The 14,175-nt window shown below is 31.5% G+C and overlaps 1 protein-coding gene across 1 annotated transcript in view; it reads right to left on the reverse strand.

Annotated features, from left to right (window-relative positions):
* Positions 1-14,175, reverse strand: part of LOC118193010 (putative G protein-coupled receptor No18) — a 184,106-nt gene that overhangs the window by 21,231 nt on the left and 148,700 nt on the right. The gene's annotated exons all lie outside the window — the stretch shown is intronic.

Genomic DNA, 14,175 nt, shown 5'->3' on the forward strand with positions numbered 1-14,175 from the left:
ATTTCGCCATTTGACATAACTGAGCTGCCAACCCTCTCTGTTAAACTGCGAGACTCGATTTTTTATTATAAGCTTTTGTTTAGCTCTCTTATGGTGTTTATCTCTACGGACAAAATTTTGAAATCGATTTTTAAACTACTTCCTTATAAGTTACCAAGCTCAAATTTTGCACAAACACTGTTTGTGGATGACTCATATGCGAAGAAGCAACATTTTTAAATATTTGATTTAGATTTTCTTTTTTAATCATTTCATCTTATTCGTGTTTCGAATAAGATGAAATGATTAAAGCTTTGATGCGATTTTTCGCACATATCTTAAGAAACAACCTAAAAATCTCAGAATTAACCTATTTTTGTCTTAGGATAGAGGCAAAAAATCGTTTTGATGAAATTTGTACGAAAGCTTAAAAAACGTTTTTGATATTTTGGTTAATTTTAGAAAAACATTCATTTTTTTCTATTTGACGTCCATTATTTTAAACGTTCAGCCTTACAACATAATTACTTCATTCCTTTTTTAAAGAAAAGGACTAAAACTAATTGGGCAATTTTCTATACTTTTTTCCGTTTAAAGTATACAGTGGTAGGAAGTAGAAAGGGTGTAGAGTCTCGTATTCTTTATTATAAACTTACCAACTCTAGAAAACCTGCAGAGGTATTATCCTCGTGTCTTTAACCAGTTGGCTGACAAAGTCAAAGAAGTGTGTAAATAGCCCTTGCATTCAATCACAAATAATTAACAGTTGACCCTACTTGGGTTTACATAAGCCAACATTTCTGGCTTAACTTAAATAAATAATGCTAAAAATAAAATGTAATTATACTAGCCTAACGGCTCACAGTACAAAGTAAACGCGCAAGAAGGCTCTGGCTCGTAGAAGCCGGCGCGACAAGCTTTATGGCTAGATGAGTTCTTCTACACATGAGACTTGTCCCCAGAGAACAACAGAAAAGTTGTTTTAACTTAAAGTTAACTATTAGTCAAAATAGACAAATAAATCCTCACAAGGGAAAACCATCGGTTCTTCCTTGGACATCGCTTGAAAACATATCTTCAAGGTTATAATATGATTAGGTAGCACTACTTTTGTCCTTTCCCTTGCTAGAAAGAATTACTTTGAAAGAAATTAAGTTTAATGTAAAAGTCTTCTGCATTTTGTAAACCTTACTCCTTTCCCCAATTCATTGCAGATAGATTTTGCATTTAATAATCATTTTCTGTTATCAATCTAAAAAACAACAAAGACTTTTACGACTGATTAGAGTTTAAATTATTTGTAATCTGCTGTGGGATTTTTAATCTTTCCATTTTGTGAATTCATTTAAATTTTTCTCTAATTTTAATGTAAAGTTACAAATAATATATTTTATCATTAAGTGACAGCAATAGGAGAGTTCTTGGAAGTACTAAAAGACGGCATAAAAGAGGGATAAAAGGGTTGCTGAAAAAATTCTTCAATTGAGTATAACGTGCAATTCAGACTAAAAAGAAGAAAACAGTAAAACTGTTTTTTTTTTAAATAAGCTCTTATTTTAAGCTCATAAAATTGTTAATGAACTAAGCGGAGAAAAATTATTTACCATGAAACAAAATGAGTAAATAGTTAATTTTTTATTATCATTGCATAGGTTATGGGAACAAATTACGTTAGATAGGCTGTTGAAATATGGCAAAAGTATCTCTGTGATTAAATAATGAAGAATCAGTATATATATATATTTATGTTTCTCCAATTATGTGATAAAACGGTGGTACTTACAGCTGCTACATTTCGAACAATCTTAATCCTTCACGCGAACATGTACACTTCGAAGCCGAATTTTAATGTCGAATTCGTTCTTTCTTCATTTCGTACTTTTTATGAATTTAAGAAACTTTTGTTAACCAAATTCAGCGATTTTAAAGCGAATAGTGTTATTGCTGCTAATTTTTATCTCCAGTGAGCAAACCTGTTGCCGTTCTGCCAAATGAAAATACGTTTATTTCACATTTTATCAAGCAGTGCGTTGCCACTGCCTAAAATAAAGTACTTTTATTTTTCACTCGCCAATGCAATACCATTCGACACACGCACACACACACACACACACACACACACAAAAAAAAAAAAAAAAAAAAAAAAAAAAAAAAAAAAAAAAAAGTGTTTTCAAATTTAATGTATTTATGGTAAAATACGAGTAACAAACCAGTGGAGTATTTAAAAGCAGTAAATGTATTTCTTAAGAATATTTTTTTTTCATTAAACAATTTTTTATACTACAATATATGACTGATTTAAAATGAAAATTCATTAAAATCGTGAGAATTATAATTAGAGATACTTATTAAGTATTTTTATGAAATTAGATAAGCTGGACTCATTAAAATCATTATATATTTTTCTTTCTTAGAATTACTATTTTTAGCGGCTAGTTCCGTAAGCGTTTGGTCTTTATAAATTTACCAAAGTCAGTCAGTGCTTTTAGTATTCGTAATGTGAAATTGTAGATAATTTTTTAAAGATAATTATTTAATCTCTTATTCCATTAAACTACATGATAAATTATTTTTCTCCTATCAGTTCATTAATTATGAGTTTTAAATAAAAGCTTATTTTATAAAATTTTGTTTAATATTTTTTATTCGTATTACTTTGCGGGTTTCTATTAATTCTCCAAATCTCAGGATTTTCATCCGTTCTGCTTTTAGACGAATTCTCTCGTACGCATCTTTGCGTAAAAGAATTATTGAAGTAAAACGAAATGTAGTAAGAAAATTTTAGACAATAGAACTTAAAAAGACTGATATTACAATTTCTTAATGAAATTTCCCGAGCGATTCTCAGGCCATTGTTTCTAATTTATAGTTGATCTTATCTGTTTTATCCATTACAGAGATCTATAAAGCATTCCATAACTAACATTGGATAAGAAAATCTTATATTAATTAATTTTAATAATTAGTATTTAATTTTGCTTTAAATATTTAAATGGAATATGATGGAGTTTAAACTTTGGTTATATTTACATGAATTATTAATTTTTTATCATCTTTAAAAACTGAAGCAGCTTGAAAAATAAAAGTCCCCCCCAATTTTTGTCTGCATAAATTTCATGGAAATTAAAAAATCAAACGAAATTAGCCAATTTAAATCTGTAACAGCTGAAAAATACATGTTTTTTCTTCAGAATAGATTTTACTTCAGAATTATGTTTATAAGCTTTTTAAAACGAATACCACGTTATAAAGGGACCTTAAGTCAAATATATCAGGGGTCTGTTAGAAGTCACATAATCGCTCTCGCTATGGAGAAGGATTTCGTTCTTCATATTTCAAGCTTTGGCATAATTTAAAATTATTTTACGTTTTTAATGCGTCTAAATGTTAATTTTCATGAACAATTGAAGTAGTACTATAATTAATATATTGTTTGCCATGGCAAACATTACATACCTTGATTTATAATAGTTTGTCTTTTTCCATTTTATGTTTCACCAAACCCAATATCTCAGTTTCATTTATCTCTTCAGTGTGATGTACACCTTATCCATAGAAAGTCTTAAGCTGCTTTTATTTCCATAACCTTTGGATGTAGACATATATTTACAGTTATATTTTTTTAATGAAGCAAATGATTTTTATTTTAGAAATTGTAGGTAGAAAAGATCAATTTTATAAAAGTTGCAAAATGTTGCTTTTATATGGTCCCACGATACTTTTAGTTATACTTAGTCAGTTTCCTAAAATTCATATTCCTTATAAAAGATGAAACACAAAAATTTTGAATTTTGTACGACAAAAATTGACCGAGACTTTTAGTTTCAAAGTTTAGAATTTTGGCTGTTAACTTTGGTTTTTATTCAGGTGAAAAAGTAAATTAGGATAATTCGATGCTGATGTTTTTTCTTTTAATGTTATTCAGTTATATTCTTTGTGATTATGTAGTGTGTAACATTCTTGTATTAGTAATTATGCATGCAGATATAATTTCCGTGCAACAGAAACATTTTTAAATTTGTAATATATGATTCTAATGTACCATTTGGCTGCGTGCCAATACTGATTTCTCCCAGAAACGAATTCTAGTATATGCTTCTGTGAATTAGATTTAATTTTTTGAAAAATTTCGTATAGATACTTTTATGATAGTCTAAACAACAATAATCATCAATTGATCTATTGCTATCAAAAACTTATTGTAAACTGATTATTAGTTTTTAGTTAGGTGCAAACGCAAATATTTCATTTTTTAATTTATGAATGACCTCTGAACGTGATCACAAGGTTTAAAATTAAATGTCTCAATAAGTAATTGCCGTATAGGAGTTAAATATATTTTTTAATGAATATAAATTTTTATTAAACATAACTATAAGAACCAGAGGATCTTACAAAAAGTTAGAATTACAAAAATTTATTTTTCAGCTTTTGCAGGGTTTTACTTTAATTTTATAATAGTTATTTTTATTTTGGAACAAGCCTTTCCTATAATTATAATTTCACACCTATGTTTCCTTAACAGAATGAGTTTGTAGCACTGAGATTTATGCAAATAAGGTAGAAACGAGTATTTAAGCTGAAGTCTGGGTCACTTCAGTAGGAGAGAGTGTTCTGCTTTTCTCCCACTTTGTTAGTCTAAGCTTACTATTCTACTTCCCCACTTCTACGTGCCTATACCCCGGTGATCTTTAAATAGGAGCCAACTAAGTTATTTGATTTTCTGCAGCTTCGACTGATTAACTTTATTTAGCAATAGTTTAACTTTATATTTCCTATTTTGAGTTAATGCCCAAGTGGAGGCTTACTGTACGCCCAAGAGGGCCATCTGTTAATTCATTTTCAGTTGGGATAAAAGGTAATTTAACTCTTCTCCAGGGTTGTCACTTACACTACAAAAACTCAGCGAATAATCGCTACACAATACTTCATTATTCTAGCTCACAAGAAACTCCAGTTTAGCTCGGATATTACAGTTTAAAAATGCAATATCATGAATATGTTTTCAATTTAAAGCAGGCTTTTTGTGGGAAGTATATGTCTTCCTCCAACGATCGCATAAGCATTGAGAGGTTTATGGACACAGCGTATATTTTTTCTTGCAGAATAAAGTAGCGAACTATCGACAAAATTGTCGATAGTTCGATAGTTCGCTACTTTATTGTCAATAGTTCGCTACTTTATTCTGCAAGAATAAATTAAAAGAATAAAGTAATAAAATTTTAATTTATCATATATTGAATAACAATATATGATAAATTAAAATTTTGTTACTTCATTGGTTCTTGAAAAATTAAGATGTTATCTTTTGCAGAATCTCTGAAAGTAATACCAGTTGTTTTTCTCTTTATATTTTTCAGAAAACCGTACAGTTTATTTAATTCGATTTGTTACATTTATGTATTTTCCTTGTGCGTTGTTCTAATATGGAGGTTTTGAAGTTATTGTAATAAAGTATCGGAAATGACAACTTTTCTGAATATTATATGTAGAAATCTAGAATTTAAAGTTAAAAAACATGTTAAAAATTGAAAAACGATAAAGTTTAGTAACTCCCCCGCTTCCACCACTTATTAATGATTACAATTTACAAAGCACAACTTTTCCAGAAAGTTAGAGGGCAGTAAAAGTTAAAAAAAAAGTCATTTGCAAATGCGGCAGCAGTGTCGTTCTAGGACGCTCGAAAGCGATTACTCTAAAATCGTTATGTGTAGTTTATGATATGAAAAATGCGTTTTATTAATGATACCTAGAGTAATCATTTAATTGCGGAAATGAAATGGTAAAATTCGCTGTGCGATCGGGATGGAAATAGTAAAATTACACACAATTTTTGCTCTTTGGGTTTTGCATTAACAATTTTGCTGTCGATTTAACACCTCAAGGGATGGATATCTGCCATATGAGAAAGAATAACACATAAGAAGCAGGTAATACGTTTGATACACGTTGATTCTGACCCTAAGAATAATAATAAGAGGAAAAGAAGGAAGAAATTTACAATTATTATTAAGAGATTTTAAGAGAGTTTTTAATTAAAATAAGATTTGAAATCTGAGATTAATGATAAGTTTAAGAATTCAGTTTTTGAAAGTAAACATACATTTGTTACGATGATACAAATGGAATTTAGTAAATGAAGTCACTAAATAAAATTGTGAAGTCTGAAGTTCATTTTCTCAGTGTAATTTGACTTATTAGATATTCGAGCGACAGTTCAAATTTTTTATATTCTCTTGGAATCTTTAACGCAAACAAAACGCAGAAGAGATAGACATTATTTAAAGAATTAATATATATAACCATAAATTGTTAAACATTAAGTTCTCTTCAGAAATTTTAAGAAACTGTGATGAAGCTGGAGTAAGATGACACTGGTGAACAAATTAGCAATAAAAATATAAAAGAATTGCTTTGTTTATTTAATGAATGCTTCTGTTATACGTCGATAAAAACAATTTTTTGAAGTTTTGATGTATTTAATGCTGCGTCAGTTTGGGATTCGAACATTTACCCTGCTAATCTTTTAGGTATCAAAAGATTCAGTCTCTTATCACAACGCAGCTAGTGTAGAACTGCATAGAATTGCGTGGTTTTTAAAAACGTTATTATGTATATATTTTAGGTATATTTACATTTTTCAAACAGCATAACAATTTTAAATGTACCAATGAATGTAAAGGTCTACCTTTCACTATGACACTTAACTAACTATCACTGCGACAGTTTACTATTATATTTAGCCGTTAAGAAAACATCATTCCTTTTAAGTTCAAGAAAGGGAAAGATTGGATTTAGGGATATTCATGCTGTAACGAGCATGAAACACAGAACACTAATGAATAACAGATAGAATTTCTGTTATTCTTTAGTGAAAATGAAGAAAAAGCTAACACACGCAGTCGAAATGACCGTTCAGATTTCCCCACCTGAAATCCTGCAAAGTTTGTTTATGGAGTCATTAGGTTATCTTGAATCAGGAGACGTCAAAAATATGCAGTGGCCTCACCGAGACTCGAACCTTGGACCTCTCAAATACGCGTCGAGTATACTCCCAGTTACACCACGAAGGCAGTCGGAAAGGAGGAAGGAATTACCTTATATACTTCCCGTTTTAAAGGGCGGATGGGGATGAGGGGACCCAGTCGCCAAATCCTGGATAAACCCCACATTCTTTTCTCATCTTGAGTATGAATACCCGTTGTTTACACTCTTACTAATAAAATTGTACTTATGGTAAAGTGACTGCATCGAGCTTCTTCAAGTTGCTCCATTTTGTATTCCTTCCAGCAGTCTGAATAAATCGTTGATACATCTTATACATGAGGAACAATTTTCTTCATAAGTGTATCAGCATTTCTATTTGAGATTTGAACGAGATCCAGACACATTCCTCCAAAAATTCACCATTGTGAAAGTACCACGGCCAACTAGATATAAATTCTAGGCCACGAAAATACTCTGCGCCTCTTAATGGCGGAAAAACAAACTTTTTGCAAATCAAATGCAGCAATTTCATAGATATTAAATTGTTTGTTACTCTATTTGATGGTCATTAACTCCGCTGCCAAAGAATACATAGCAGTGACAAATCATATTCTGAAACCACTGAACAAATGTCCATTAGCGAGAGCGAGGCGCTTCTTTCTTTTACAATTTTTAACATTGCACCTCCAAACGGTTTCGTCATTAACATGCAGTTTCATGGGGTGGGCATTATCTCACACTCGATTGTCAGGTAAAAGACCTCTTTCTTGAAAAAAAAAAAAAAAAAAAAAAAAGATACAGTATCCACCTCTTTAGTTTGTAAATTAAAGCTAATTAACCGCATATTCACAAAAAGTCAAGAAATATTTTTAAAAATCAATGATATTGGGAATTCTTAGCAAAAATAGAAACACAATGCTAATATAAGACCACATGGAGAGTGCGAAAATGTAACATATAGCGAAACATAACAACGCGTGGCGAGATATCTCGATTCAAATTTGGAGCCGTTATAATAGTGAAGCACCGAAATTTTAATTGCATCTGATAGAAAGAAGCATCCGAAATTCTATGTACAGTTTTGTGTAGTATATCTCAAGAATGCATAAAATTTTACAATAAAAATATTAACAGTTAAAAAAGGAGTAGCAATTTTTAAAAAAGGAAATTATTAAAAATAATTTAATATTTTTCTTGGAAAAGCAGAATAATAATCTCTTTTTCGAATTCCGTTCGTCATTTATTATTACAATATAACACAATTAAAATTTTCACCATAAAACCGAAAAAGAAATAAAAGGAAAACTGTAAGAGTACAGCATCTTAAAAGGCCAAATAATTTAACGAGCCAATAAAATCTCTTGGAACACACCGGTTAATTCTTATAAAAAGTGCCTACATAAAAAAACGCATAAAATATTGCTTTTGATTTCAAAAGAAAGAAGGCATTTCTATTTTTCTATTTCTTTTTAAATTAGGTAGGGAACAAGAGAAACGCAAAAATGAATCCCAATTTCTAAGGGTTTTATTTTTCTCCTAAGAAGGCAAACGTTTAAAAATGGCTCGAGTTTCCTCTGTACAAATATAGTTTGAGTTTCAAGGCTCAAAACGTAAACGAAAATCGATATCCAGATATCGATGTTACTAAACAGTATTTGATTCTTTTTTTCTCTCCCGTCCCATCTAACTGAAGCGTAAACTGTAAAAGAAAAGAAGAAAAATGTTTTTTTCCTGTTGTTTGGCTGTTTTTGAATTGCTCCAGGATAAAGAGGATTTTGAGAAATTTTTACTTCTCGTGAAAATTTGGCTTTCATTATTTTGTGGGGGTAGGGGAAGGAGAGAATGGTAATTTCTTTCGTAACTTAATTAACTACAAGGTAAAGAAACATTTTAGGAATAATGCTTGATGCTTCATAACTTTTTAATTTCATAAAATTATTTTGCAGTGTTTCTCAATATAATTACCTTTGCAAGGATCCGACTCATCTAGAAATCATTGAAAATCAAGGAAATAAAACTTTATGAAGGAAAGTAAAGAAAAAATCATGATGTTTTCCCCCAAAATGTTAAGAAAAATTAAAAACGCTCAGATCAGCTCTTAGAAATAACAAAAAGTTCGTGTTTTTTACTCACCACAATAAACAAGAAAAAAAAAATTACCTTTCTCGGAAAAAAATCAAATGAAAGGTTTGCAAAGTTACTATTATTTTGCATTAACCAGTTACTTATAATTTCAGCCTTTACTATAATTTCTTTCCGTTTCTCACTAGAAATATAAATGAGTTCGAGAGTATTTAAACTGAGATTTTTGGATCGTAAGACAGAGCGTATTTCTGACACTCGAGGCCACGTTACTTAGTTTTGCCAGCTCTGACAAATTTGTAATTATTCGGCTTTGCGTTATTTGCTGTCGGCATTTAAATTGTTACGCCGGTTAGAGTTTTGGGCCAGCTTTGAGTTAAATTTAATTGTGTAATCTTTGACTACTACCCTACGTTTTAATTTAAATTTGATTGTTATTTTAGTTATATTGCCACGAGTGATATGTCGATCATGTTAGCACGAGAAGTACATTTATGTTCAAGTTTCTGTTTAAATAAAAAGGTTATTTTAAATCCTTCCGAGACTTTAGCTAATTTCACACACGGCAATAATTCTCTTTATGTCTGTTAGGAGTCAAAGTCATTGTAATTTTTGTTTTTCTTGCAAAGAGTATTTATGCACTCGTACCTGACACAATTTTATGGATCCATAGTTTTCATTTCAACCAGCTAGTGAACTATTCTTCGCATTTCGCATTATAAACGTAACTACTTTATTGTCCTTTCTTTAGAACGTGGTTATAACTAATAATAAACAATTGGGATAATAAAATAATTTTTTCTAGTTTGGTATAATTCTAAGCTCCTCAGTTTTATTTTAAAATATCGAAAGTAATATTTTATACGAATAATATACTGTAATCAATTCCGTTTGCAGAATCAATAACTTTTTTCCAGAGTTTGATATTCTTTTTAAAACCCTTATTATATTTGCAATAGTTTAAATACGTATTTCCTATATATATAATTCTTTTATTTTTTTCTCAGTAATAAATAAGATGAATTAAATTTACATGATGTTCTTAATTACTACATTATATTTTGTATTTCAAATGCTTATACTTAATTTCCTAATTTGTTCTTATACTTAGTCAAGGAAATTGTTCTATGTGGTACACAAAATCGGTAAAAATTAGGGAAACTTATAAGGTATTTTCTCCCTCCTTTCCGCATGCCTTTGTAGTGTAATGGTAGCACACTCGGTGCATATTCGAGAAGTCCAGGTTCGAGTCTCGAGTCCCGGCGAGATCATTTTACATTTTTCAAGTGTTCCGGATTTAAAAAAAAAAAAAAAAAAAAAAAAAAAAAAAAAAAAAAAAAACTAATGGCTCTTCAGTGGCGCCCGAACTAAAAGGTGGTGAGCGATTATTCTTCACCTCCAGGATTTGGCAACTGCGTCCTCTAATTTCCAGTCTCCCTTTAAAAGGGTAAGTGTATAAGGTATTTGCTTCCTCCTTTCTGCATGCCTTCGTGGTGTAAAGGTAGCACACTCGGCACGTATTCGAGAGGTTCAAGGTTCGAGTCCCGGCGATGGCATTGTATATTATTCACGTCTCCTGCTTCACCTAATGCCTCTGCAAACTAAACGTTAAATTGCAATGTAAACCCTGCTTCGCCATAGTTTATTAGTTTGCATTGCTTTAGTCATCGCTATAAAGCATGAAACACCATTCCTTCTGGAATGCTTTTCATCTCATCTCTAACATTTTTTTAAACATGTCTTACATTATAAACTTCTCCTTTGTTTAGTTTTTTTATTTCTCCCTCACTAGACGCTACTTGACATAAAACCAGAGCAATTTTGCAGTCACGTGAGAGGCTCTGTGAGCTGAAAGGTTTTAATCCATGAGGCATTTGAAAAATATTTGAAGATCCAATATTTGAAGAATCCAATATTTGAAGAATATTCCTTTTCTCTTTCAGATACATTCTGGATAGATCCTATTCCAAAAACAATAATGATCTCTGCATAATACTCTGAATCGATTTTAGTTTCTAATTTAACAAAACGTTTTGGCTACCTTGTTGAGTTAATACCTATTTTACCACTGCAACTTTAGGATGAGCAACCGAAGTTAATGCAAATAAGTCTTATCTATTTCAGCAGAGACTTATATACTGAAATCTTAACTATCAGCTTCACTCTGAAAGACAGGTCAAAGTTTTGTAACAATACTAATAAAAAAAATTATAAAGTAAATTTACCTAACGAGCATCCTTTAGAGTTATTCTATAAGTGTCGGTGAGTTACTGATGTGACTGCAGTCAACTAACACAAATACAGGAACTGAGAAATATTCGACAAATCTTATTTGAACATTACTATGAGTTACAACTGAAGCGAGAATTTGTAAAAGTAAAAGTCGAATACTTATCGATGATAACTAGTAACAATTAGGCGTTTTGCCTTGAAATATACAAACATGAAAATCAGTTTTTCTAAAGTAAGACACCTTAGTTTTACCCTCAGCTAATCATCATAGAAAGGTTAATTTACCAGCCTCGGACGACAACTGAACTACTTGCTGCTGCTTCCCAAAGCACGCAATAAGGCACCAGCTGAAATTAATATTCGTTAACTTTTGAACTTTCTTAGTTGTTTGCATTTGAATAACTTTCTGGTCTGATCAAATATCTATGATATTGATATGAAATATCTATATGAATCAAAGGGAAGACAGGACAGTGTTTAACTTAATAATGTGTATTAATAAAACTTAAATAATTGTTACAACCTCAACTGTTGTCCCGAATTTATACCGTTTGGTTTTCAGAGAAGTATATAGAGGAATGAATACTTCCATTTCATTTTCAAACATTTAGCTCTCTTTGTCAGTTTTTAAGGCATCATCTCTTCGATACTGTTACAAATTTTGTACATAAATAGACTATTTTTGTGCAGTTCTATGTGTCTAATGTAACATAAAAAATTCTATAGAGAGATGCTATGCCGGGAAAGTACGAACACAGGGGCAAGTCCATTAACATTGAGTAAATGGATATCGCTGGAATTTGGCGAGATATCGCCCATCTAGCGATGGTTTTTGGTGACTAATTTTTGTAGCCAAATTTGAGGAGAAATCTCCAAAAGTTGCCAAACATGGCAACCATTCGGCGACATATTGGTTCGGTCCCTGGATCACCGTAATAGGTATTATAATTGAATAAATATAATTGATTACTATAACTGTAACCGTAATTCGACCTTCATATTGCCTTCCAGTAATTTCGAAAAGCAGAAAGTACTAGAAACATCTCGGTGGTAGGATGAAAACTATATAAGGCCGGAGAGAGATCTACTGTCAGTAGTTGTTACTGTTAACTGTCAGCACGGCATGAATTCTGAGTACTGAAATATATCCGGGCAGCTTTCTCTTTAGCTGCGCTTTGCATTGCCTTTTGTTTAACGTTCTTAGTAGTTTGAAGGGTAACTACTGTTTGTAGTCTGTGATGCTGTAAAGAGTCATACGACTATTTTTGTGGAAAGTTCCAGATCTCTGAAATGTTTCTTTTGATAAGATAATTTTTATCAATTTATCATCGCAACTGTGTGCATTCAATCTGTTACGAAGCCGTAAGCAAGCAACAATATATTAAAGTGCACGAATTTAATAATATGTGACTTAGTGATTAACATATAGGACTTAAACCATGGTCTCTTGGACTGTCTAATTTTGATATAATTTTTTCGAACAACTGCGGGGATTTGTTTTATTAGTTTCCTTCTTTCTTCCTTCTCTTCGCGGTTTTCTTCAATTTTAAGTATCGAACTGAGAATTTGACTAATGTGATTTAGAGATGTTGCTATTCTTTTTATGACTTTTATAATTTTTATTAATAGTTTTATGTTAATTCCTTTCCTATTTTCATTGTTTCATCGCGACACACTCAGATCAAAGCGACATAGTTTAAAATTAAGATGTATGTTAATTGCGAGTCATTGGAACTGGTTTCGGAGTCCTGGCGTCTGCTGAAGAGGTCGTTCATATAGGAGATGCTAACGAAGATTTGGTGGACTTCGGTCAATGTTAGAAAATTTTTGCTGCCCGATCAGATCGAAAGTGGGTTATAAATTTATAAGACCTATAACCCCAGAGTGGGTTATAGATCCAAAGTGGGTTATAGGTTTCGTTGCAATGCAAACTATTGTTATTATGTCTTAACTTCAGCATACTACAGAATAGTTGTAATTTTAAACTGAAGAGAAATCTAATGTTTTTTGCTGTTACTTCACAAACTGTGGCTGGGCTGATAAAATTTAGGTTAGATTTTAACTCTGAGTTTTATCTTGTGTGCTAGTAATTAAGCATTACCAGGCAATAATTCGGCAGTTAGGGTCTAAATTCTAAAGTTTCTAGCTATATGTTTCCCCAAATCATGATAATGAAATTTATGTTAGAATTTTTAACTTTGAGCCTTATCTTGTGTGTTAGTAACTATGCGGTACCAGGCAATAATTCGGCACTCAGGTTATAGAGCCATTAGGCTTTTTGGAAGGTGGAATCATGAAAAATGAGCAATGCCCTAGTCGAGACTCGAACCTTGGAACTTTAGAATACCCACCGATTGTGCTGACCATTACACCACGAAGGCATGCTAAGAAGGCGGAAGAAATACCTTATAAGGTTAGCTTATCCTATCGGAGTTATACTTCCTTTTAAACGGATATTGAATAAACTGTATGAAAATATATTAAAGTGCTCCAAATGGGCATGTTATTCCTAAGTGCACATCAGTATCGTAACCGATGGACTTCTTACACAGACCAATGCAATTCAAATAGTATTTTCTGTCGTTAGCGTGACCTATACGGCGCCTGTAAATTTTGCCATGTTTAAATAATATTGTTGAAAATTGTTTGCCCATCAACTTTCTCTACAAAATAATTAGAACATCTCTGATTCCTTGTGAAAATTTCCAGTGCGAAATTAGATCAAATGTAAGCAATTGAGTATATTTCACTAACTAAGCAGAATTTGAAAGGAATACTATAAGGTATTTCTTCCGCCTTCTTAGCGTGTCTTCGTGGTACTGTGGTCTGCACGCTTCCGTACGCACTCGTCAGTCCGGTCTACAGGCTGCTGTCTTTCCTGCTTAGAAAAAAATC

This window comes from Stegodyphus dumicola, chromosome 4 (assembly GCF_044657685.1).
Source record: "Stegodyphus dumicola isolate Sdum_Otavi_A_Nest chromosome 4, ASM4465768v1".
NCBI lineage: Eukaryota > Metazoa > Arthropoda > Arachnida > Araneae > Eresidae > Stegodyphus > Stegodyphus dumicola.